This window comes from Scyliorhinus torazame, chromosome 22 (assembly GCF_047496885.1).
Source record: "Scyliorhinus torazame isolate Kashiwa2021f chromosome 22, sScyTor2.1, whole genome shotgun sequence".
In the NCBI taxonomy this organism is placed as follows: Eukaryota; Metazoa; Chordata; class Chondrichthyes; order Carcharhiniformes; family Scyliorhinidae; genus Scyliorhinus; species Scyliorhinus torazame.
The window spans coordinates 66,196,702-66,219,934 of NC_092728.1; positions in this window are offsets into that span (position 1 = coordinate 66,196,702).

Below are 23,233 nucleotides of genomic sequence, written 5' to 3' on the forward strand. Positions count from 1 at the left end.
GAACACTGCTTAAAGATCCAACTACATCGCATTTCACAAGGTGCAACTTTTTGAAGTGTTTTTTCATCAACACCAACAGTGGCAAGTGCTATTCCTGCTGGTTCATGTATTGGTGAAGTAATGATGGTGAATGCTGACAGTTTTACCAAGTTGCCACAGCAAAGTCCAAGCCATAATCTTGCGAATAGAATGGTCAGTTGCCCAAATTTCAAACAATCCGGAAAGTAAGATGACATAAGGATCTTGGGTGCCTGGCAGAATGTTTGCGTTAATAAAGAACATTGCAATGCTGGAAAACAATTTAATTTATAGACTTTCAGAACATTGATCAATCACTTAACGACAGAACTCTTGTTTTCTAGGCAATTATTGCTGTGAAGACAAAGGGAAGCGATCTAACGTGTCGCTTTAATTTGGGAAGGATATTCTTGCATCTTAAGTAGCAAAAGGATGGCAAAAATCTTTAATACATGTTTTTACCACATTCCAGGATAGAAGAGTTGGACAATTCTGAGATAAACATTTATGTAAAAGCTCTTGGTAATGTTTCAGCAAGCTATTAATGTCTATTTCTTTTCATAATACATGGATATAGTTGGAGAATTATTCAGAAGTTAGAACCATAGAATTTCTACAGTGCAGAAGGAGGCCATTTGGCCCATCGAGTCTGCACTGACCCACTGAAAGAGCACCCTACCTAATCCCACTCCCCCGCCCAATCCCCCTAACCTAACCTGTCCTCCCATTGACACTAATGGGCAATTTAGCATGGCCAATCCACCTAACCTGCACATCTTTCGACTGTGGGAGGAAACCAGAGCACCCGGAGGAAACCTGGAGAAAGTGCAAACTTCACACAGTCACCCGAGGCTGAAATTGAACCCAGGTCCCCGATGCTGTGAGGCAGCAATGCTAACCACTGTGCCATCGTGCTGCCCATGTGCCTTTCCAAGAGGAGTCATTGCAGTCAATCATTGTTGCAATAACACTGTTTATGAATAGAAAATATATGCCCTCTACCTTTTTGATCACTTCCTTCTCAAATGAAGCATATGGGCCGGGATTCTCCGAGCCAGCGGCGGGTCGGAAAATCGGTGTTGACGCCGAAAATTCCTGCCACGCCGCTCCGACGCCGGGACGCGATTCTCCGCCGACCGGAGAATCGGTGCTAGTCGTGCACACACGGTCGACGCGGCGCCTGTCGAGGGCCGTGGAAAGAGGCCTCCGCGGCGATTCTCACCGGTCGACCGGCCGAGTTCTTACTGAGTTCCGCCGGCGTAGGTCCGTATGGTACCACCCGGTGGGAGCTCGGGCCCGCGGCCGCGGTGGCCGTCCTGGTGGGGGGGGGGGGTAATCAGACTCCAGGGGGGCCTCCATGATGGCCAGGCGCACGTCATCTTGGGGGGGGGGCCTACCTTTTTCCGCACGGGCCCACTGTGTCGCTACGCCATGTTGCGCAGTGCAGAAATAGCCACCACGCGCATGCGCCGGGGCGGAAACGACCGCCGCATGCATGCGCGGACCCACGCCAGCAGTGCAGTGCCGCGTATCGGCGCCGGACTTGCGTGGAGCACTCCAGCACCGTGCTGGCCCCCTGTGGGCCACTGAATCGCTGGGCCAAGAGGCGTCAACACTTAGCCGGGATTTTGGAGAATCCCGGCCGTGTATTTAAATTCAATTCGCGTCATCTAATTTCTCATTGATTTAGTGTCTAAAGTTCCAATACAGCACTTGAGAAAATATCACTGTTTGCATGAAATGCCGGATTTCATTACTAATAAAGAAAATCTGTAAACAGCACTAAAAAGTTGAGCCATGCTTTCCAAGTTTTGTTCCGCAGTTGATAATCTATTTCCTAGAACATAGTGTTTCTTTGGTTTTATTATTTGAAGGTGGTTCCTAGAGTGCTTTTCTTGCCAGCCGCCAAGACGGTCTTAAAACTAATGACTGGTGTTGAGCTGTTGCGCTCCTCGACTCTCCATTGCCAATCTCACAATTGCAGTTAATGGTCTTTCTCTGAACTACACAGTTAGCGGGGCTTCATGGCCGCAGATGAGCTTCACAAAATGTTCCCCATCTTATGTAAAGCGACTGATCTGGTATTAGTAATCTAGGTCGAGAAAATAGTCTAAGATTTCATCTTTGGGAAGATAAGTGAGAAAGTGTCCACAAACATCCCTCCAGAGTTTCATAAGGATAGGCATAGGCCATGATGGGATACGTGTAATGGTTTTTGGGGGCAACAGGGTCGATGAGTTGAAACTTGCTTCAAGCTTATTTCTTTTAAATTTGGGTTTACAAAAAATACACATTTAACTCATTTAGAGAAGATTAAATTAGATTTTAAATCAGTTTGTTTACAAAATGAGTTTACCTATCATGTAATGCTCACAGAATAATTATTTTCACATCAACAAATCACATATGTTTTGGGGCATAAAATGCCTCTATGGAAATTGATCGAAAGACGTTCATTGGAAGATTATCAAATTAAAAGTTTGCAAATTTCCATTCTTTGCCCGAATTATATTGGATTCTCAAAAGGTCTGTACAAAAAAATATATATAAACGGTGCCAACAGTGTGTTCAGACTTCAGAGTTCTGCTGTACTCATCGAATTATGTTTGTCACTATAATCCAAATGAGGAAGGACGGCATGATGGTGCAGTGGTTAGCTCTGCTGCCTCATGGCGCCGAGGACCCGGGTTCGATCCCGGCCCCAAGTCACTGACTGTGTGGTGTTTGCACATTTTCCCCGTGTCAGCGTGGGTCTCACCCCCACAACCGAAAGATGTGAAGCGTAGGTGGATTGGCCATGCTAAATTGCCCAACAATTGGAAAACCTTTTTAAAATAATAATCCACAAGAGGAGTGCAAACATTATTTTAAACATATGAAAGAAAATAGTTTAAACTACTACTACTTCAAATATTTGTCAGTAATGCAAATGCCCAATATTGGTATTTTAATTACAGACTAATTTAGGTCTTTAAAGCGTTTTGGCAGTTTCAACCATTTTCTGCTCATTATTTTAATTTATGTTGTTAAATTACAGTGATGATATAACACAATGAGGTAGCCTGGTTGTTTGGTGTTGAGTCTCCAAAATAGTACTACTGGTAATATTTAAGCTATTTTTATTTTGGGTTTTTTCAAGAACAATGTAAGTCAAGTTTTATTTTTTCCATCTGTCATTCAAGCAGAGTACCAGAATTCTGAAGGAAAAATCTACATTTAATTTCTAGATAACATGCTAGCCAAAAATAACAGTTCCTAACAAAATCTTCTTCATCCAAGCCAGAATTACAGTTGTATCGTGCATTCATGACCATTGATGTCCTAAAGCACATTGTAGCTTGGATTATTAGGCAATTGTGGTGAACGTATTGCTGCTACAATTCACCACTGTATTGTATTGTATTATGTTGATGCCTTTGTGGGCTCTACCTATGGCTCTGTCCCCTCGGGGGTGGTGTATAGATCTGCAGCCTGTAGGCGGCACTCAGTACAGAGCAGTTGCAGGCAGGCACAGATCTAGCTTATTAAAACCACTGTTCACTTCTACTAATCGTCTTGTATGAATTGATGGTCGCATCAGCAATTCAGACTCCCGAGCCTGCTCTGCAATTCAGTACAATCATGGCTAATCTCATCTCGGCCTCAAGCCCACTTTCTTGCCCATTCTCCATAACCATTCAACCCGTTGCTAATTAAAAATCTGTCTAACTCCTCAAATTTACTCAATGTCCCGGCATCCTCCGCAAACTGGGGTAGTGAACTCCACAGATTTGCGACCCTTTTGAGAGAATTAATTTCTCCTCATCTGTTCTAAATCTGCAGCCTTATGCTAAAACCATGAATTCCCTCTAGGACTGCCCCATCAAGAGGAAGTATCCGCTCTACGTCAATACCTTTCTTCATCTTGCATACCTCAATTAGATCTCCCCTCATTCTTCTAAACTCGAGAGAATATAGGCCTAAGCCGCTCAATCTCTCTTCTTAAGACCAATCCCTCAACTCTGGAATCAATCTAGTGAAATTCCTCTGAATTGCCTCCAATGCAACAACATCCCTCCTCAAGTAACGGGACGAAAACTGTACACGGTACTCCAGGTGAGATCTCACCAATATCTTGTACAGCTGCAGCAACACTTTCCTACTTTTATACTCTATTCCTTTAGCCATGACTGCCAAAATTTCATTTGCCTTACTTATTACCCACATACTAATTTTCTGTGATTTATGCATGAGAACACCTGAACCCTCTGCACCGAAGCACCCTGACATTTCTCTCCATTTTAGATAATAAGTGGCCTTTCTATTTTTCCGACCAAAATAGCTAACCTCATACTTATCCATGCAAAACTCCATTTGGCCCACTCACTTAACCTATGCATATCCATTTGTAAATGTCTTATTTCTTCATTGCAACTTACTATCTCAATTATTTTAGTGCTATCTGCAAATGTTACGATAGTACCTTCTACCCCTGCATCCAAGTATTTAATGTAGGTTGTAAATAGTTGGGGCCTGAGGACCGAACCCTGTGCACCCCACAAATTATATCTTGCCAACCAGAAAAAGGCCGATTTATCCCGATTCTGCCTTCTGCTGGTTAGCCAGTTCCCGATCCAAGCTAATAAACTACTGTGAAGAAAGGCCTTGGAGATACAGCACCGAGCTCGTGCTCAAGTTAAGAGCTGGAAAGCAGATTAATCCCTCGTGGTGAGATTGCAACATCTCTTTAAAAAGATTCAAGGTTCTGATTGTAGGCTTAGGTACAAGTCAGGTAACTTGATGATCATATTGGATAATCTTAGCCTAAATGAATGAAAACAAAATATGTATTCTTAAATCTGCAAGTTGACCACGTTATATCAAACGTGAAGATGTTTCCTGTATTTTTCACAATACAAATGCCAGCAGCTACAAAAAGAAGCAGCAAACGATTCTACGCTACAGAGGCTATCGATGGAGGAAGGATGGCCTGATTCAATTCAATATGTCCACAAATACGTGTGACCATTTTAGCCTTTTTGGGAGGAGCCAGGCATCTCTCATTTTTCAAGGTGGGCACGTCACCATACCTGATATTCAACAACTTCATCAATCGTACATGAAAACAGTCAATTGGCTGGGTATGAACATGACGGTGAAATCCTTGTCAAGAAATGTGAGGCATATTATGCCATCTGTCAAACCTACTACATAAAGCACCTTTGATTAAAAATGATGTTCCTACCCATCCTTCATCCAAAGTTACATCCAACCTCTTTCATGTCCATGGCACCGCCTTCATCACCATCATTGAATATTGTCCATTATTCGACAATTCCACAATACTGTTGTGCACACTCTTAAGTGCTATTTCCAGCTTATTTTGTGCGCCTAGTGCGATCATAATGGATAATGATCCACAATTTGTTGGTGAGCCATTTTGGGATATGTGTGAGAAGTCAACCACACTACTATTTCTTCTCATTATCCTAGATCTAACAACCAAGCTGAATGAATACTTCACACAGTGAAAGCTCCAATTCAAAATGTAGACAGACCAAGCAAGAATGTACATATTGCAATATTACAAATGAGCCGGACACCTTTAAGTGTGGCTATCCATCACTGGCAGAGCTCATGTTTGGCATACCAGTGTGTATCAATTCACTTACTCTTACCCATTCTACGCTCTCAAAAACGAGAGAGAAACTTTTGAAACTCCAAGAGAAGATAGCCAACATGTACAATAAAAATACAGGTACAGAATTGCCAATTTTACAGTTGGGACAAGTTCACATCCAGGATCCCACAGAAGGTGCATGGTAACCAGTCGAGGTGACAAGGATTTGTTCAGAACCAAGGCCGATGAAATCATTACACAAAAAAGCATAACGGTGACGGGGCTAACTAGATCCATTCCAGCTCCTCAACCACAGTGCAGTCCTACTGCATCAAGGACTAGACCCCAAAATGCATCCAGGGACAACATCCAAGAATGACAATCCCACACATCACTGTGAGCAGTTAAAGAAACCCCCCGACAAGCTTACCCTCACAATATCTGTGCATATGAGCAGATTACCTTCATACTTTTGAGACTTATAGATTCATCAGTTCTATACACCTATATAATGGCAATTTAAACATGAACATCTATTGTAAATATTCATACTTCTTTGGAAAGGGGAAAAGTATCTTTAAAAAGAAAGGGGGATGTTGTTATATGCCTTCAAGTGACATCAGCAAGGCATCACTATCAGGGGAATGTGTCATTTGATTCAATCTTAGTTTCACTTTAGCTTTGTACAGATCACACACATGCAGCACTGATGCCTTTAAGCTTTGTGTCAATGCATAATTTGTTCTCATGTGTCTAATCTGAATAAATGAACCCACAACCTATTTACCCAATTCCTAATGCGGGATTGGTGCCTTGCACAGTTAATACATCCCAATGTATTATATCATCTAAATAACAATACATAGCAGAATGCTGTTGGGGCATATATTAAATCAGAAAGTTGAATTTTCCATCCCACTGCACCCATTTTCTGGTGCGGTGCGCCCCCGCAGGCAGCAGATTATCTCTATCCCGGCAACCGGCCACTGGGTTTTCCCATTGTGGGCGCCCCACGCCGTCGGAAAATCTGTGGGCATGAGTGCGCTGCTGGCAAAATGGAGGATCCGCTGATGGTGAATCCAGCCCGGCATTTCCGATTGTGTCCCGCACTCCCTCAATACTACGGGGGACTGTCAACATTTTTATTTGTGCCCAAGAACAGCCTTCTGAGTCAGAGGCAAGAGTGCTACATAACAATCAACATCTTAAAGAGAAAACAAAATCACCAAATGTAGTAGATTGTTTAATAACATCAATGTTATGTATTAGGAAGGAACTGCTTGATGATTAACATTTGAGTCTGTCTCTGAAGCCAAAATTGAACATCAAATAATTCTATCAATGTCAAACTACATTGCATTTCCAATTCACTTGTTGAACTTCCCAACTGTGTACTGCATCTGTGAGAAAGTTTTCTTTTAAATGTACTATTAGACAGCTAAAAGAATGGAGATTTTTGGATGATTATTCAGGGCAGCTTAAGTTTTCTGTAATGTAAATATTGTCATATGCATTATATATAAATCATTTTACTTGAATAGATATTGGTATCGATTTTAGCCTGAACGCAACAGTCATGCTGTGTTTAATTATCTTTATGAAGGAGTCAGAGGAGCCTTGTGGGAAACAAAGGAATCTCCAATGCAATTGGCAAAAGATAATTGCTAGTTATTAGGATACTAATCATTCCATTATACATTAATTGAGCAGATTTCTGTTCCTGGGACACAGTTCTGCCGTGTGCATTATATAAAAAGGTAACAGCAAAGGTATAAAAGCAGAGACTACCTCTCAATTCAAAACTCTATAAAAATGTGCATTGATTCAATGTTGCAACCTTCTGTAACTTAAGCTGCATAAGCTTAGTAAGAGTACGAAGTGGCTTCCACAATGTAAATCTGGAGCCAACTTGATTCCAGAGGGAGCCAAAGCACGGCTCCCTGAAACAGGTTCATTTTCAATTGATATTTCACGGCATATAATCAAGTGCAAATACACCTTTCTTTAAGTTTTCAGAGATCAGGGAAATCTCCCACCCCCGCTCTCTAAATATTTGCTTTTGATTATTAATGAATCTATCTCCTGGGTCACTGACTGGAGTTTCCACCGGGTGGTGGAAACAAGTTATTTCTTTGTTGGAAACCATACTGCAGTTACTGGAGTATAATGTTTGTCATAAACCAGTGGATGGTATCAATTTTTGTGACTGAGACCTATAAACATTACACATTAGGATAATGGAGAATTTGGAACTGAACTTATTTTACTCTGGCTAATATAAAAGGCCTACATTTTCCTTAAAGTGCTGCAACCCATATTTATCATTTATATTCGCACCCCGCTGATCACAAGGTTAATATCACAGAATTGTTATAGTGTGGAAGGAGGCTATTTGGCACATCATGGGCGAAATTCTCCTACCCGCCCCGCCACATTTCTGCCCCGACCGGCCGGCGGGAGTCTCCGTAACACCGGCCGGTCAATGGGGTTTCCCATTGTGGGGCAGCCCCACGCCGTCGGGAAACCCCTGGGCACCGGCAAATCGGAGACTCCCGCCGGCGGAGAATGACGCCCCTTATCTGCTCTTCAAAGGACCATTCCCCTGCCTTTTCCCCATACCCCTGCACATTGTTTCTATTCAAATGATCATTCAACATCCTCTTGAATGCCAGTATATTGAACCTGCCTCCAGCACACTTACAAGTGGTGCATTCCAGACCCTAACCACTTATTGTGAATAACATTAGCATTTCTACCTGTATATACACCTCTTGTTAATATATGTTTTCTTTATCATGGTTTCAGATAGTTTTGCATGCAGATTACGTGGCCAAAGAACATGGCTGATTAAAGGGGGGTGTAAAGGCTAATTGTTCAAAGTGTGTTTCTCTCCCTGAAATGTTAACAGATCTCTCTAAAATCCCATGGGAGCTGCTTATCTGATACTCTGCTTTCCTCAGTAAAGCTATGGGACATTTTGGTGAGCCTGGAAACCAGTTAAGTTTGAATCACAGGCTGAAGCTGGGGAGAATGTGAGACCAAGTGCCTTTTGACTGAGCCGGATCTTCTGAGTGAATGCCTAGGTTAGTATGAGTTGAAGTGACTCCCCAGAAGGAATCCTACAGCTGGAGAGTACTGACTGAATGCCACTGCCAGGAGATCATCATTAACCATACATTGGTGGCTTTGATCCATAAGCGTCCTGGGAGGGCAGCCTGCTGCTGTGATGATTCAACATCAAAAACAAGGGTTTTATTCTCCTCCCTCTCCCTCTGCGTTTGTCTGTCCTGTGTGTGTATGGATAGAGAGTGGGATGGTAAAAGGGGAGAGTAATAGATTAGCTGGCCGTTATTCTATTATAATTATTGCATATCATATCTCTATTTTTATTATAGATAAACAGTTGTTGAGTTTCACTTCCAAATCTGGTGCCTTAAGCCATTGGGGCAGTCAAGGATCTAAGATCTCAGAAACTTTAGATAAATTATTGGCTAATTCACTTGTGTTAGGACTCCAGGGCCTGTGGGACTGGAATTGACCACACATTAGTCAAAGCCTGTGTGATTCACATAACCATGGCCATGTGGTTGAGGAAGGACCAAGTCAATACAAAGCCATTGTGGTGTTGGATCACAGGGATTTTCTCAGATATCCATGAAAGTCTGAGGCAATTTGCAAAAATCTGAATGAGAGATATGCACCTGAAGCAGAGAAAATGCTGACTTTATTACTTGCTATGTTGAAGGTAAATAAGAACTCACACACAGATTGAAGAGACGAAGTTTGCATGGGTTTAAATAGGGGATGGAAGATATAACTAGCTTTGCTTATAGGAAGAAATTCACACCACTGCAGCGGTCAGTCCTGAGATTTAAGTTCCATGGCTCGGAATGGAGAAAGGAAGCATGACATTGGGAGTGGAGAATAAAATATCTACCTCAGAGACAGAGTAAAGTATAACTGTCCAAGGATTTTCGGTCATATTAGAAGTTAAATGGCTAACTTCTCTGCAGTTTGGAATCACTTTCAAAATTGCTTTTAGGTTATTTGTTACAGTAAAACCCTTAGAACTTGAAATCTTGTGTGATCCTTCTAATCAGTAACAGGAAACTTAAATATATTTTATAAGTTATTGTTCTTTACTGGAATCATAACACTTTATCTCTGGAGGGATAGCATTGAAATGTGAGGACGTTATTCAACACCCGGAACCAACCTTTGTTAGAGCGTACTTAAGAGTACTGTGTAGTTCTGTTCCCCACATAATAATAAAGAGATATAGAGGTATTGGAGGGAGAGCGGAGAAGATTTACAAGAATGGTACATAAATTATGTGGATGTACAATTATTTTTTAAAAATAATCTTTACTGTCACAAGTAGGCTTAGTTGCTCTATCTGCTCCACCCTGCTTATACAATACATAATGCATCCTGTTTCTCCCTCTCTTTAACTTTAAAGAGTCTGTTGAATCCATAGAATCCCAATAGTGCAGAAAGAGGGCATTCAGCCCATAATTCTGCACCAACCCTCCGAAAGGGCACCCTACCTAGGGCTCAACCCACCCAATCCCAGTAACCTTAACCTGCACATCCCTGGACAATATGGGGCAATTTAACATGGCCAATCCACCTAACCTGCGCATCGTTGGACTGTGGGAGGAACCTGGAGGAAACCCACGGAGACAGGGGGAGAATGTGCAAACTCCACACAGACAGTCGCCCAAGGCTAGAATCAAATCTGGGTTCCTGGCGCTATAAAGCAGCAGTGCTAACCACTGTGCCACCATGCCGCCCCCATACGGACTTGAAACATTAACTGCGTTTCACTCTTCCCAATGCCATCAGGCTGGCTGTGCTTTTCCAACATTTTCTGTTTTTACTGCCGATTCATAGCTGGCTGTAATCCACTCCCACTGAAGATGAGTTTCCACACCCACCCTCCAGCCTTTCTAAAACCCCCATCCTTAGACCTGACACGGGCAGCATTATAAGGGATTTACCAAGAAGCAAAGAAATAAACCTGCTTGCACAGTTCTCTATTTTTCATGACTTTTCATGCCACATAAAAGGCTGTGCATTATGAATTAAAGATGACATTTCACTCAGGCGCTTTCTCACCACAGTCACTACCTATGCCTTCTCACAATCACTGTTTTGTTGCTTTATGTCAGACATTAATGTAATCTTCAGCTGCCACAGTGCATTTGTCACAGATCTGATGTTCCACAGATATTTAGTTGAATCTGATCATAAATCATTTTGGGAAATTCCCAGAAACTAAATAACAAAATTTAGCCAAACAATGTCACGGACGGTTCTTTGTGATTAATAACTTGGTCCAAATCCAGCACCTTGTGCAATCCAAAAGAGTCCAGATGAAATTCCCAAACAAGAAAAAGAGGAAATGAAGAGATTTTTCCAGCAGGCAGCAGGACATTTTTGGCAGGTAAGAAATGGGAAAGTAGCAAGGTTTACTACAACACAGGCGGCACAGGTTATCCACTTTACCTGCTCTTGTACCGACATCCACAATGTATCGATAGCTCCCTGCACAATTCACATTGAAAAGACAAAGAAGACAACTTCTGTCAGACAAATTTATTTTTACAGTAACAGCATCTAGTACTTCTGTATGTTAATAGGTGATAGCCGTGGTTCAGCGGGAAGCATATAATCTAGGCTGAAACTTCAGCACTTCAAGGCTGCAGTCTTTTGGCTGAAACATTAAACACCCCTCAATGGATGCAAAAGATCCCCTGGTGGCACTATTTCAAAGAAGACTCGGGGAATTCTCCGCAAATCCTTGGCCAAGATTTATCTTTCAACCGACATCAAAATCAATCATCCGATCATAATCACATTGCTACTTTTGGGATCTCCTTGCAAGCAAATGGGCTTCCGTGTTTCCTACAATGCAACAGTGATCGCTCCATTGACTGTGAAGCACTTTGGGATGTCCTGGGATTGCGAACAATGCTGTAGGAACAAAATCTTTCTTTCTATCCTTGCTATAGTGACACAAAGACAGCAAAGACAGGGGCTGGTTTAGCACAGTGGGCTAAAGAGCCCGCTTGCAAGGCAGGCCAGCAGCGCGGGCTCAATTCCCGTACCAGCCTCCCCGAACAGGTGCCGGAATGTGGAGACTAGGGGCTTTTCACAGTAACTTCATTTGAAACCTACTTGTGACAATAAGTGATTTTCATCTTTCATTTCATGAAAGTATGGGTATACTTCACCATAATCAAAAAATCCTTCACTTTGAAAAAATAAAAGCTTCCACAATGAATAACATGATTTTTTTTTGTTCGCCTATTTGATAAATCACATTCTCTATATTATTTGTAGTCCATATTAGTAAAGAAAAACTTTTAACATCTAGAATGATGTTGGCTGCATTTTGCATCCCTTGAACTCCTGACCTTATTACTATACATTATTAAAACTGCTAGAGTTGATTCTTGAAAACAGATACTTGATTAAAGACATAACTTTACACTTGATCAAAATGAATGGAGTTTTTGCGTCAACACGATATTGCTCAAATATTGTATATAATATCTACCTGTATTTTATTCCTGGGTTTTGCTTCAGTGCAATTACTTAACATCTGCCATCATGAGAAGCCACTGGTTGCATAAATCGTTTTTATTTAGGGAAGGTTGTGGTGTAGTGGTATTGTCCCTGGACTAATAAACCAGAGACCCACAGTAATGCTCTGGGGACCCCGGTTCAAATCTCACCACTGCAGATGGTGAAATTTGAATTCAATAAAAATCTGGAATTAAAAATCTGATTAAAAACCATTGTCAATATTGTAAAAGAAAAATCATCTGGTTCACTATTGTCCCTTAGGGAGGGAAATCTGCCATCCTGACCTGGTCTGTCCGACATGTAACTCCAGATCCACAGTGATGTGGTGTCTCTTAAATGCCCCCTCAAGGACAATCAGGTATGGGCAACAAATGCTGGCCCAGCTGCCTGCGATGCCCACGTACCATGAATGAATAAAAATAAATGACAAATCCCAGAGAACAAGGCCTGTTTAGGAGAATGAATAAGTCAGGACTCCCCTGTACTCTTTTAACAGACATTAGCCATTTATTCTAATTAAGTGAGCCCCTCAGTGAAAGTAGAGAGATTTGTGTATCCCATGGTATAACCACAAGGCATGTAGTATAAGACTTATAGTGGCACATCGAAGATCTAGCACACCCGGCTGGGAGCAGAGCTCAAGTGGAGGAAATCACTGACATGCCGAAGCCAGATTTTCTGTCCATTAATACGCAAGAGCATCATTAGCTGCACATCTGTGAATTCCCACCGTACACGTTCAATAATCACAGTTCCAGCATACGGCATTGGGTTGGCAAAATATCCTTTTACATTGCAGTCATTTAAAACAGAAGTATATCTTGTGCTCTTTATTCCCTGTTGTGTATCAGGTTTGCTTCTTTCTCTTTTAAACAAGTATAGAATAACTAAATTAGATGTTTCTGATCAACCTACTCATTCCCTCCTCCTCTCATTCCTTTCTCTTTCATGTTTTGGAACTGATAGGTGGTTAACTGAATACCTATTAAAGGGTGGTCCCCAACCATAGGACATTGCGAAATAAACCTTTTCATAGAATCATATTTTCCCTACAGTGCAGAAGGAGGCCATTCGGCCCATCGAGTCTGCGCAGGCCCCCTTAACTAAGCCTCTTGCTCAGCAGTTCACCCCAGGATTTGGGGTTTGTACAAATAGAAATGACTGAATACTATGTTGAACATGACCCCTGAACTGCCTGGGACTTGGAAAGGTCACCTGGAGGAAGGAAGCTGTTGAGGAATGAATACCAGCTGTCAGGTGTGTCAGATTGAATGTGAGCCATGCTTCTGTTGGTAATACTCTCACACCCTTGAGCAGGTTGTGGGTTGAAGTCCCACGTCCAGAGGCATGAGCACCAAATCCAGGCTGTCACTCCAGTATTGAGTGAGAAGTGCACTGTTGGAAGTACCATACTTTGGATGGTATTTTTACCCCACCTCCCAAAGGAGGGCCCTATTTTTAGACTTCATCACATTGTTGGGATTTGGATCTTGTGACACCTGCATTGGCTGCCTTGTTTTCGACACAACAACAGGGAATATGCATCATTGGCTGAAAAGAGCTTTGGAAGGTCCTGAGGTCACGAAATGTGCAATATAGTTGGCAACCAGAATTGTGCGCAATATTCCAAATGTGGCCTTACTAACATTCCATAAAATTGTCGCATGACTTGCCAGTTTTTATACTTGAATTTGGCAATTTTTATACTCTTATCATTTGTGCTCATTCAGCTGTTCAGGCCTCAAACCCTGGAATTCCCTCTCTGGTGGAGATGGTTAGCAGCTTTAATTCCTCGGGGAACACATCTCCAAAAATCTGTCCTGGTCCACCCACGTCGACGCTACCACCAAGAAAACGCAACAGCGCCTATACTTCCTCAGGAAGCTAAAGAAATTTGGCATGTCCACATTAACTCTTACTAACTTTTACAGATGCATCATAGAAAGCATCCTATCTGGCTGCATCACAGCCTGATATGGCAACTGCTCGGCCCAAGACCGCAAGGAACTTCAGAGAGTCGGGAACACATCCCAGTCCATCACACAAACCAGCCTCCCATCCATTGACTCCATCTACACCTCCCGTTGCCTGGGGAAAGCAGGCAGCATAATCAAAGACCCCTCCCACCCAGCTTACTCACTCTTCCAACTTCTTCCATCAGGCAGGAGATACAAAAGTCGAAGAACATGCACAAACAGACTCAAAAACAGCTTTTTCTCCGCTGTTACCAGACTCCTAATCGACCCTTTTATGGACTGACCTCATTAACACTACACCCCTGTATGCTTCACCCGATGCCGGTGTAATGTAGTTACATTGTGTACCTTGTGATTCCCTATTATGTATTTTCTTTTCTTTTCTTTTCATGTACTTCATGATCTATTGAGCTGCTAGCAGAAAAATACTTTTCACTGTACCTCGGTTTCCGTGACAATAAACAAAATCCAAAATCCAATCCTCCCAAGCAGGCCCTGTGCCTCGAACCTCCATTCGTCCACAACAGCAGCTGTGGCCAGGTAGATAACAAGCATTCCTGGCTGTACTCCAAAATTCATTCTCTGCAGGGGCCAGAACAGAAGAATGTCAGCAAGATGAGTATTCTCTTCCCCATCCATATCCAACAGGCGACAGGGTGACTCTAAGTTGCACTTCAGCCCCACCCCCCACATGTCTCCCCTAAACCCACCGCCACCCCTCAGCCATTTCCCCCGATATGTTCCCTTCCACACTGCACCCCTGTCCCCAACAGTGAGTGGCACGGGGAGCTTCCATCCTCACCACTCATCCCTGTCAACAGGGCTACTGGTGGCTGCCGCAACCGATGTTAACGATAGGCTCTGCCGCCCCTGTCCTGTCTCCCCCTGGGGCACACAGTGGGTGTCCTCATTGCGTGGGCCATGTGTTATCCCCCAGCAGGGTGGCATCTGGTTGTGGTGGAGAGGGTCATGGTGTGCCTTGTGTGTGATTAAGTTCTATAGGTGGGGGTGAGGCGGGGAAGTGTGTGCATCTGCTGTGAACGTAGTTGCAGTGTGATGTGGTTCCTGGGTGTAACACACAGATTGTTACAACCTGTCCAGGCTCAGGATGGATGTAAGCAGGAATGCGGTGAGCAGGCAGGGTTGGAGACAGCTGGTGGTGCTGCGGAGTGGGCCGACTGATAGTGTCACTGGTGAGGGCAGTGGACCAGAGGGGTGCCAAAAGCCAAGGTGCATGCGTCCTTTGTTTGGGATGTTCTCTGCTGTTTCTTTGCTTCCCCTGCAGTGGGGCTGTGCTTTTGATGAGTGCACTGAGGAGTCGCAGCACCTGGTGGGCCACTGATTGAGCTTGGCCACGCCCATCCTGTTGATGGGCAGCTGGGGTCTGAGGATTTCCAGAGAGTCTGGGTGGGCTCCCAAATGACCAGAGGCTCGGTGAACATTTACAGGACACAGTGAAAGAGCAGCCAGTGGCCTGCAACCTGCACTAAATGGGTGCATTTAAAGCAAATACTGCAGCAATGGGGGACTGAGCCAGAAAACATCCAATCCACGGAACTGTCAGCGAGTCACTGCTCGCTAGCGCCCCTTCCCCCCTCCCCCCCCCCCCCTCCAATTGCTGGAGACAGCTTGCAAGCATCCCATTGCTGTACTATTTCATTGCTATCTGTCAGAACTATAACCACCATTGCAGATATTGCGTCAGCACATTTCTGCCAACTTCGCATTGTGTTTTGTATGTTGTGATGGCTTTTAATGTTTTTTTAAAAAATCATTTGTCTTAAAATACCAAAAGAAAATAATGGTTATGAACTTATTGGAGCTTGTACCATGAAAGTTGCTGCCTGGTCAACGGTTCCCTCTGTGGAATCTAAATAATTCCTTTGTACAGTAACTAACTTGGCAAAGACAAATGCGAGTACCTTTGGATACTGTCGTGTTGGGGGTTCTGATGCACAAATGATCCAACACAGCTGTAGATGGTACAACTCTGTTTTATTGTCTAAACAACTGTAACATTTAACTACTGGCTTGGGTACGTGCTTCACCAGCTAACCTGTGGACCCAGCCCTATCACTATCTTAGTGAGGCACTCAGCACATGGTCTATGTCTGAGTGGCACACTGTGAGCTCTGTGCTCTGAGCTATCTCCTGGTAGGATGAGCGGGAGCTATGGGGTTTCCTGTTTTATAGTGCGTGTGCTCTCACTGGTGATTGGCTGTGATGTTATGTGTGTGCTGGTTGGTCCAACTGCCTGTCCATCAGTGTGTGTGATTGCACCATGATGTGCTGATGTGGGTATCATGACATCCCCCCTTTCACAAAGGATATGTGCCAACATGCTAATAAATAGAAATGTGTACTGAGTGTATCTGAGTATGTGTGTGCAATATTTACAACATGTACATGAGGCTAAACTATATACAGACGGAGGTGTCAGGTGCAACAGAACAACGATGTTGTACCAATAACAGAACAAATGCAATCAGCAAACGACGAGAGGAAACTTCTGGAACAATGAACGACCAGAAAAGAAACTCGTTAACAGTACTGTAAAACAATTCAGTGAGTCCAATGTGCTAACAGGCTCATAAGTCAAGTCTCTCAGGTGGGCGACGAATTTGGGTTGACCGCCTCAAGGGTGGGTCAGGATCCACCGGCTCAGGAATGGGCCTGGCCACGGGCGAGAGAGGAAGAGGCAGAATGTCAGGAAGCTCAACAAAGTTGACATCAAGGACAACAGGAGGGCGTGGCAACAGTGCATGATCTCGTAGCGAGCACGAAACCAGAGGAAGGGCCCGCCGATTACGGCGGCGAATGGAGCCATCAGGCATACGAACCAGGAATGAGCGGGGAGCCCCGTGGCGGAGAACCTCGGCGGTTGCCGACCAGCCACCCTCCGGTAGGTGTATGCGGACGTTGTCTCCAGGCGCCAGGGTAGGAAGATCAGTCGCCCGAGCGTCATGTGCCACCTTCTGCTGAGCACGCTGTTGTTGCATCCTTCGCAATACTGGAGCATGGTGGAGGTCAGGAACGTGAATGGCTGGCACAGTGGTCCTGAGGGTGCGACCCATCAACAGCTGGGCTGGCGAGAGGCCCATGGACAGTGGGGCCGAGCGATAGGCCAGCAGGGCTAAACAGAAGTCAGATCCGGCATCAGCAGCCTTGCAGAGGAGCCGCTTCACAATGTGGACACCCTTTTCCGCCTTGCCATTCGACTGAGGATGCAAAAGACTGGACGTCACGTGTGTGAAGTTGTATGAAGTGGCAAAGGCAGACCATTCTTGACTCGAAGAGCAAGGCCCGTTGTCAGACATGACGGTGAGCAGAATTCCATGGCGAGCAAAGGTTTCTTTGCATGCCCGGATGACAGCTGATGACGTTAATTCGTGCAGGCGTATGACCTCCGGATAACTTGAGAAGTAGTCAATAAGAATTATGTAGTCCCTGCCGAGCGCATGAAAGAGGTCCACGCCCACCTTCGCCCAGGGGGATGTGACCAACTCATGGGGCTGAACCCGGCCAGTACACAGCCTCTCGGGCCCTCTGCTTGCACTTTTCAACTCCGAGATGGCCTTCGTGCAGTTGTTCGAGGACAAGCCCGTGCATGCTGTGTGGGATCACGATCCGGTCCAACTTCAAGAGGACACCATCACTGACGGCCAAGTCGTCCCGGACGTTGTAAAATTGTGGGCACGGCCCCTTGAGCCACCCTTCCGTCATGTGGCGCATCACACGTTGTGGAGGGGGGTCAGCCTCAGTCTCACGGCGAATGTGGGCCAGACGTGCATCAGTGGCCGGCAGATTGGCCGATGTGAAGGCTACTTGTGCATCGACCTGACAAATGAACCCCTCCGAGTCGGGCGGTGTGTTGACCTCCCTGGACAGAGCATCTGTAATGATGAGATCCTTCCCCGGTGTGTAGACAAGTTGGAAGTCGTACCTCCGGAGCTTGAGCAGAATGCGCTGGAGGCGAGGGGTCATGTCGTTGAGGTCCTTCTGAATGATGCCGACCAGGGCGCGGTGGTCGGTCTCCACAGTGAACTGCGGAAGACCATATACACAGTCGTGAAACTTGTCGATGCCAGTCAACAGGCCTAGGCACTCCTTCTCCATCTGCACATAGCGCTGTTCTATGGGGGTCATGGCCCGCGACGTATAGGTGACCGGAGCCCATGATGCGGTGTCGTCCCATTGCAGGAGTACCGCCCCAATGCCAGACTGGCTGGCGTCAGTTGAGATCTTTGTTCCCCGTTGTGGTATCGAAAAACGCCAGTACCGGGGCGGTGGTGAGCTTGACCTTGAGCTCCTCCCATTCACTCTGGAGTGCGGGCAGCCACTGGAACTCCGTTGTCTTTTTGACCAGGTGGCGAAGAGCAATCGTGTGCGAAGCAAGGTTAGGAATGAACTTCCCCAGGAAGTTGACCATCCGAGAAAGCGCAGCACTGCCTTCTTGTCTGACGGCTGCTGCATGGCTGCGATGGCTGCCACTTTGTCGGCATCCGGCCGCACACCCGACCGGGAGATGTGGTCCCCCAAAAATTTTAGCTCAGCCTGGCCAAAAGAGCACTTAGCTCGGTTAAGGCGCAGGCCCTGATCCCGTATCCGTGCAAAGACACGCTGGAGACAACTGATGTGCTCCTGCGGTGTGGTGGGCCAGATGATAACATCATCTACGTAGACGCGTACCCCTTCGATGCCCTCCATCATCTGTTCCATGATGTGATGGAACACTTCGGAGGCCGAAATGATGCCGAATGGCATCCTATTGTAGCAGTATCTGCCAAAAGGAGTGTTGAAAGTGCACAGCTTCCTGCTGGACTGATCCAATTGAATCTGCCAAAAGCCCTTTGAGGCATCAAGCTTGGTGACTATTTTTGCCCGAGCCATTTCGCTCGTGATTTCTTCTCGTTTGGGTATGGGAGAGTGTTCCCTCATAATGTTGTGATTCAAATCTTTTGGGTCGATACAGATCCGGAGCTCACCGGAGGGCTTCTTGATGCTCACCATGGAGCTGACCCATGGCGTTGGTTCCGTGACCCGGGAAAGCGCTCCTGGGTCCTTCAGGTCCTGCAGCTGCTGCTTGAGGCGGCCCGTGAGTGGTGCTGGGACCCTACGAGGTGCATGAATGACCGGGGTGGCGTCCGGTTTGAGCCATATTTTGTACGTGTAGGGCAGTGTGCCCATGCCCTCAAAAACCTCCTGGTTGTGCGCGAGGAGTGAGTGGAGATGCGCCCTAAAGTCTGTGTCCGGGAAGTCGGACATGCCTTCTGGAGACAGTGTGTACCCGTTGAACGAGGTGGAGGATCTTGCCTGTGCGCCTAACAGAGAGTCCTTCGAGGATCCTACGATTTCAAATGATAATGTGGCTTTGTGTGAGTTGTGTGTAACTTCGAGCTGGCAGGACCTCGTGGCCAGGATGACGTTTCCATTGTAGTCAACCAGCTGACAGTGGGATGGCAGAATCGGTGGTTTAACCTTCAGGGTCTGGAAGGCTGACCATGCAAAGAGATTGGCGGAGGCACCAGTGTCCAGGCGAAATGTGATTTGGGATCGGGTGACCGTTAGAGTGGCACACCACTCATCGCCCGGATCACTTGCAGCGGCTGGTGGTTCCAACTTGGGGACATCCGGTTCTTGTGGATTACAGCAACGTGGAAGGGCTCCCTGTCTTTGGTATCGCTGATCTGCATACTATCTGGATATGACTCAGTGTAGGGGGGCTGAATGGCCCGTACGTCCCTGCGAGGCTGGCGGAATTGTTGGGAGTTGGCAGGTTGAGCTACTCGACAGCAGGCAGCGTAGTGGCCCATCCTGCCACAGCGGAGGCATTGTCGCGCTTTGGCCGGACATTGCCGCTTTAAGTGGGCGGAGCCACAGTTGTCGCACGTTGTGATGTCATGGCGTTCGTTGCGCCACTGCGCATGTGCGGTCCTGCGTAGAGCACACCTGCGCTTCACGTCCCTCTGCGTCAACGTCCCCTCTTTTGGCGCGTACAAGCCCGGGAGGCCTCGGAAAGCGCGCGAAATGGCCGCCCTCATCCGGGCCGCGGGCCAGGAGGAAGTCGATCTACTGGACCTGCTCCGCCTTGTAGGATCCGAGTCGTGCCGTTTTGGCCGCCTGGATTTGGGAGTACCGGCTGGTCGCGTTCTCATGGAGGATGCAGGTCTCGATGGCAGTCGCTAGGGTGAGGCGCTTTATTTTAAGGAGCTGCTGGCGTAAGGTGTCCGAGATGATCCCAAAAACTATCTGATCCCGTATCATGGAGTCGGAGGTGGCCTCATAGCCGCAGGACTGCGCAAGGATACGGAGGTGTGTCAAGTAAGATTGGAAAGGCTCATCCTTACCCTGCAGGCATTGCTGGAATAGATACATCTCGAAGCTCTCATTGACTTCCACGCTGAAGTGTTCCTCGAACTTCAGAAGCACCGTCTTATATTTTGTCTTGTCCTCGCCTTCCGTGAATGCCAGGGAGTTATAGATGTGGATGGCATGTTGCCCCGCCGTGGAGAGGAGGAGGGCGATCTTCCTGGTGTCCGATGTATTCTCCCTGCCTGTGGCTTCTAGGAAGAGCTGGAAGCACTGTTTAAACAGCTTCCAGTTTACGCCTAGATTACCAGCGATTCGGAGTGGCTGCGGAGGGCTGATGTTTTCCATGGAGCAGGATGGCGGATTTCTGAAAGGGTGCAGGTAGGTCTCACAGTCGCTGGTTAGCTTCCACTACTGGTATCATGTCGTGTTGGGTGTTCTGCTGCACAAATGATCCAACACGGCTGTAGATGGTACAACGCTGTTTTATTGCCTAAACAACTGTAACATTTAACTACTGGCTTGGGTACGTTCTTCACCAGCTAACCTGTGGACCCAGCCCTATCACTATCTTAGTGAGGCACTCAGCACATGGTCTATGTCTGAGTGGCGCGCTGTGAGCTCTGTGCTCTGAGCTATCTCCTGGTAGGATGAGCGGGAACAGTGGTGTTCCCTGTTTTATAGTGCGTGTGCTCTCACTGGTGATTGGCTGCGATGTTATGTGTGTGCTGGTTGGTCCAACTGCCTGTCCATCAGTGTGTGTGTGTTTGCACCATGATATGCTAATATGGATACCATGACAGACACATCTATATTTTGTCAGTGTAGCTGTAAAAGTAGTCACATAAGAACGGATTGGCCATGAATTTGTAAATGCTTGTCAGTTGCAAGTGTTTAATCTAGAACCATTGAATTTCAATGATCCATCGACAAAGTTGTTTTAAATGGATTAATTGGGAGTTGTTACTGAATGCATTGGATGTTGCAGTTAAAATAATGAACAATGTGAAATGTCTGCATAGAATTGCCACAGCATGGTACCTGATGTGCAGTGTCCCATTGCGGTGATTCAAGCAGCGTACTAAAATAGCCGGTCAAGTATGAAGGCTGAATGAGAAATTGTAGTTGGATTGACAAAGCATCAGACTGTTCGACTGCCAATTAACAAACACTGTGGACTGCCCTTTGATTTTGAAGAAGAATCAACAGTAGGAAACGGTACAGAATCTCATATCACAACTTTTCCCAATCTCAGGACATCCAAAAGGTCTTTGAAGCATCGAAGTGTAGCCAATGTTGCAATGTGTTGGAAACACAGTCACAAATGTGTGCACAGCTGGTTCTCACAAACAGGAAATTAATAATGACAAGAGGTTTTTCTTAGTGATGTTGATTGAGAGATAAACATTGGCCAGGATACTATAAAGAAATCTTCTATTCTTCAAAGAGTGTCATGGGCCTGGATTTTCTGGCCCCTATCCCATGGTAGATTTTCCCACGGCAGATGCAGCGAGCTATTGGCCGCCGGAGGGATATTACGGTCCGGTCGAAGTCTATGGTCTTTTGCATGATTCCGCCGCTGGGGAATCAGCCATGAGGGGTCGTCTTCAGTGGGGTTGGAAGATATTGCCGGTGGGAGGGTCTGGAATATCCCACCCATGGTATCTTTCACATTTATCTGATTTGGTATAAATGATTGTCATGCAAAGCGGGACTTTGCATGCATCACACTGCAAGAGGCAAAGTTCTAGCTTGCGCACAGTGGACCTTGGGAGATCAGTGATGAATAAAGTGGAACCGTTTGATGGTCTATATTGGCTAAAAGCGTGGATGAGAGTTTCGGCGGCAGCTCCTGAAAGTTGGAAAGGTGAAAATAGGTGCAGGCACGAAGAATCAAGTAGCCTACATCTCCTAATTAGTATGTAGACATGACTATGCTTAGGATGTGAGGTTTGAAGATCAGTCCTGAGGCAGAGACAGTGAAGGTCTTGCACAGTTAAGGACAGTTGTGGATTGCGATTGAATTTGATGAAAAAAATCAAAAAATGTCAGTGAGAAAAAGAAAACAAAATAGTAGCCAGAAAAGGGATATAATTAGTTATATTTATTCTGTAAAATGTCTTTACCTTGTCCCCAAACTGACACAACAGCAAGGAGAAACTTCAATTTGTTAATGCCTCCTGTCAATATGGGAGCAGTTTCATAAATATGGACATCCTCCGGACTTCAAAGTGGCCTTTCTCGTGAACGAGCCTTGAAAGTGAGTATTGACAAGCTATTGATGAGAAGCATCAAATTTGAAGTCAATCCCATTCATGGCCAGCTTCCCCACAAGCACACTTCAGAGCAGGGGGCTGGAGCCTTTATCCACAGGTGCAGACGTCCAATGACCTAATGCCTTCCAGGCTGAGATGAGCTATTTTAAGGCTCAAATCTGAGACTGAAACATCCTGAACTGCAGGGTTGAATCAATATACAAAGCAGCACAGAACTATTGGACAAGACCCAAAGCTGCACCCTTTACTCTGTGACTTTATGTAAAGCAGTCTGCTTGAATTTACTTTATGAAATTTAATGTTTTCCTCTTCAGGCAACTTGCGCCCCTGCATATTAAGGAAGATCAACCAGTTCTGCGTGGACTATAGTCAAATTAACTTCCACCTCAGGTAAATTTTAATTGCAAAAATATTGAGAAAATATATTGCACATGGTATGTGCACATAAAAAAATGTCCATTTAC